This window comes from Vicia villosa, linkage group LG6 (genome assembly GCF_029867415.1).
Source record: "Vicia villosa cultivar HV-30 ecotype Madison, WI linkage group LG6, Vvil1.0, whole genome shotgun sequence".
In the NCBI taxonomy this organism is placed as follows: Eukaryota; Viridiplantae; Streptophyta; class Magnoliopsida; order Fabales; family Fabaceae; genus Vicia; species Vicia villosa.
The window spans coordinates 90,081,373-90,085,737 of record NC_081185.1 but is presented as its reverse complement, the minus strand read 5'-3'; the positions used below and the strand labels follow the sequence as shown (position 1 = coordinate 90,085,737).

Below are 4,365 nucleotides of genomic sequence, written 5' to 3'. Positions count from 1 at the left end.
TTGTGAATCTTTTCATAATTTTTAGACTAAAAACAGAATTAATATAAAATTTCTAAAGTTAGAAACTAATTAAAATGAAAATAGCAATATAAAATAAAGCAGAATAAATTCCAGCCATCTGATCTAGTCAACTTCAACACAGCATTGACATCGGAAGGTCCAGATCAAAGTACATAATTAGTACAGTAGGCAGAAAAATAGAGAATCACAATTCTGATCATCTTCTCAGGTGAGGACAAGTGGCTCCGATGGCCACTTGTCACCCACACACTGTCCGGCTCGAATCACTATGAGATAAGGAAGAGAAAGAAGAAAAAAAATGCTGATATGATGATGTGAATTAATTTGAAAACATCTTTCTTCAATTTGTTCCTTCACGTGAACAAAGTCACTAACATCACCATCATTATCATTATTATCCTTGGAAAACAAAAAGAGATATATCTCTTTCTCTTTCTAATAATATATAGCCACCATCACTTTCTGTCAGAAAAAAATTATTAAAGGAAAAGGAAAGAAAAACCAAAAGATCTCATTTAAAGTTGATAGCATATTTCCTTCATTTAATAGCTCACTTTCTCTTTCATTATTATGAAGCAAAAAATAAGCTGAAACAAAAATCTAACAAGGTGGACCTCCATGAACTCATCGACGGAGCAAATGAAGACCACGGTGGATCACATGAATAAAATGGCGGAGCTCAAGAACTCACGGCGGCTCGCATAAAGCTCATGGCGGCCGGAGCTTCTCCGGCGCGGTGGCCGGAGTTAAAAATATCCGGAATCAAAATTTTTTTACATCATTAGATTCGTTTCCTTCTCCTTATTTCAAATATCAACTCAAAAATTTCAGAAAATAACCGAAAGAAACAAGATCTACAAAAGAAGTTTGAATGTTCTAAATTCAAAATGTAGCACAATCAGTGCAAGAGTCACGAAAGTAAAGAGGAATTCGGGTTCAGAAGATGGAAGGCAACCTTTTAGTGTCAAGAACTGAAAGAACGGCGGAGGTTAAGAGCTCCGGCGCGGTGGTTCAGTGTTTTCCGGCGAGGGATTTTGAAGTTCTGGCGAGGTTTTTTGAGCTCAGGTGATTTTTTTTTGTATTTGTTCTGATTTGTCAGTCTGAAAAGGTCTGAGCCAAAAGTCCCTTGTGTCAGTCTCAATCAATGCTTTTATAGAGTCAGAATTCTTGGGTTTATGCTGAGTTTCCTCTTCTGGGTTTTTTTGATTTGAAATCGGTTCCTCTTATCTTGCTAAGGCCCATACGAAAATCTCTTCTTCAATCCCCAGTTTTTTATTTGCAATGTTTTTTTTTTTTGCAGTTTCTGAAAAGAGCATTGGGCTCAAGTTGTGACAAACTTGGATCGGGAAGTTGTGGAAGTCCAATTTGGCTCTGCAACCTAAATCCGAAAATCATCAAGTTATTCCAATTTTATTTTTTTGCACTCGTGTTGCTTGGATGCTGGATGGGCCTGGATTTGTACTTTGGTGTATGAATGATTTTTGTTGAAATTATTAATTCTTCATTTTTCTCATTTTTTCATATGATGATGAGATGTGAATTTTTCTTGAAGGAGGAGGTGAACCCGATGCCAAACCATGAAGCTTAGAAGAAAATGGTAGACTTGTGAAGTTGTAAACCAAGAGTTTTGCCATGAATTTGTTCTTTGAATCTTAGACCATAGGAAATCTCAAATTATGCTTCTTGTAGGATAAGAAACTTTGTAATTTGGTATAGGAACCTTGAATCCATCTTGTATTTTTGAAGCTTTAACTTGAAGAAAATTGGATTCTTTGAATGGAATGAGGACTCTTGTTTTGAACCTTGTAATCCTTGAAGTATTTTGGAGTTGAAACTTGTATGTTGAAAGACATTGAATCGAAACCCTTACATTTTGAATGTAAACTTTGAATTCAAATCATGAATTAGATTGGTAGAGTTTCCTTACAATCTTCAAAGTATGGTAAAGAATATTGACCTCGCTTCAAGCAACAAAATAAATCTCTTTCCGTTTGATTTTGAATTTGTGAATCTCATTGAAAGAATATGAATGTCTTTAAATTTTCAAGCGACTTATGATTGAAGAAATCCATTCCAAACAACCCACTTTGCATACCTTTCTCAAACCTCAATTAGAAACATCACCTGAACTTCTTGATCCTCTAACTCCATCTGATAAAGAAACAAAAGTAAACAAGACATATTTTTTTCGAATTTTGATTAATGGTTAGTGAAACATAATAGAAATAAATAATAAAGAACGAACAAATAGGTGCTTGGTGATTCCCCTGAAGGTGAGCTAGAAAAGAAATAGGCACTAGAGAACCTCATAAATGATCTTGATGTGATTTAAGCAGAGCCTGAGATGCGGGATCTTAGGGTCAAAAATTGGGGTATGACAGATGCCCCTATTTAAGTTTCTTCTATCCGGAGATATGAAGATTGAAATCTTCGTCTCGACGCGATTGAAGAGACTTAAATACAGAATACACAATTTTGACCCTAAGATGCCATGCAATGCTTATGATTATGAATGTAATGCACATGACTTCCATGAGAGGGAAACAAGGCACCACTGGGGAAAGAAAACATATTCCGCTTGGGGAACGAGACTTTGCTGGGAAAAGAAACTTCACTGGGGAAAATATTTCGCACCAGAAAGGTTAAAGCATCACCTTTCACTGGAGATGAAAGAATACACCAACTTTTACTGAAGGTGAACTACCAACTTTTACTGAAGGTAGGAAAGAACCTTAACATCGACTTTTTACTGGAAAATGCGGATGCAAAAGAAAACACCGACTTTTACTGAAGGTGGACTACCAGCTTTTACTGAAGGTAGAAAAAGATCTTGACATCGACCTTTACTGGAAGATGTAGATACAAAGGCTTCTCTGAACACCAGCTTTTACTGAAGGTGCAGGAATAGCATCATCTGAATACCGACTTTTACTGAAGGTACAGGAATTTTCATCTGAACATCAACTTTTACTGGAAGATGCAGGGAACTTCTTCTGAACATCAACGTTTACTGAAGATGCAGGAATAGCATCACCTGAATACCGACTTTTACTGAAGGTACAGGAATTTTCATCTGAACATCAACTTTTACTGGAAGATGCAGGGAACTTCTTCTGAACATCAACGTTTACTGAAGATGCAGGAATAGCATCACCTGAATACCGACTTTTACTGAAGGTACAGGAATTTTCATCTGAACATCAACTTTTACTGGAAGATGCAGGAAACTTCTTCTGAACATCAACGTTTACTGAAGATGCATGAATTACCGCCTCAATAGTTGACGATAAGCTACCAACTCAATAGTTGAAGGTAGAAGAAAATCGAATCGACGCCTCAATTGTTGACGATAAGCTACCAACTCAATAGTTGAAGGTAGAAAAAAAATCGAATCACCGTCTCAATAGTTGACGATAAACTACCAACTCAATAGTTGAAGGTAGAAGAAAATCGAATCACCGCCTCAATAGTTGACGATAAGCTACCAACTCAATAGTTGAAGGTAGAAGAAAATCGAATCACCGCCTCAATAGTTGACGATAAGCTACCAGAATAATAAGCTGCCGCTAAGAATAGGGATCAACTTCTTCTTTAATCAAGGACGTGGCTTGAGAAAAGGAACTGGATGCAAACTGTCACTTCTGATGAAGGGACTTACCATTTGCTGAGCTTCTTCCAATTGGATACAAACTGTCACTTATACTGAAGCGACTTACCATTTGCTGAGCTTCTTCCATTTGGAATCAAGAAGTTCATAAAGCCTGAGAGATTATCACTTGCTTTAAAAATAAGATTGGTACGTGAAGACATACAAACTTGCTCAAATAAAGAGGCTTCCATTTGTTGTTAACCAAAACATGATGGGGATAACATAAGTTGCTCAAAGTCAAAACCTGCCCCTTGCTTTCAAGCACAAATTCCAACACTGATGGAAAATAAATATTTCAATATCTGATATCAATCATAAACAGATTCTACATTATTAAGGAAAACAAAATCCTCAAGAGGTGCAAAATAAATGCCTTCTCGATCTAGGTTTCTCATCCTAGAGAGGTTTTAACATAGTACTTCAAGAGATCAAAGTTCAACTCCACGAATAAACTGGATAGAAACGGCCAAACAAGACTCTGAAAAATGAGGAATGAACTCAAATGGGGATTAGTTCCATCCTGACAAATGAGCTGAAGAGGAGCACTGAAGCAAAATTCTTCCACGAGGAACAAACTATGTGGGGAATTAGAAAGGATAAACACTTTCTGCTTAAGGTAGACACTCTAATGGAAAGAGATCATGTATTTTGAGGAATTAAAGAGAATGGATCAAAACATTAAGAAATGCAAAATG

The 4,365-nt window shown here is 36.5% G+C and overlaps 1 long non-coding RNA gene across 2 annotated transcripts; it reads left to right on the top strand.

Moving 5' to 3' along the window:
* Window positions 1-469: 469 nt before the first annotated feature.
* Window positions 470-1,884, top strand: LOC131611862 (uncharacterized). 2 transcript variants are annotated; one of them, XR_009287211.1, is made up of 3 exons: window positions 470-1,086; window positions 1,322-1,489; window positions 1,574-1,884. It is a non-coding gene; the product is annotated as an uncharacterized LOC131611862 (long non-coding RNA). The 2 variants fall into 2 exon arrangements; XR_009287210.1 differs by having other exon boundaries at window positions 1,322-1,884.
* Window positions 1,885-4,365: the final 2,481 nt, after the last annotated feature.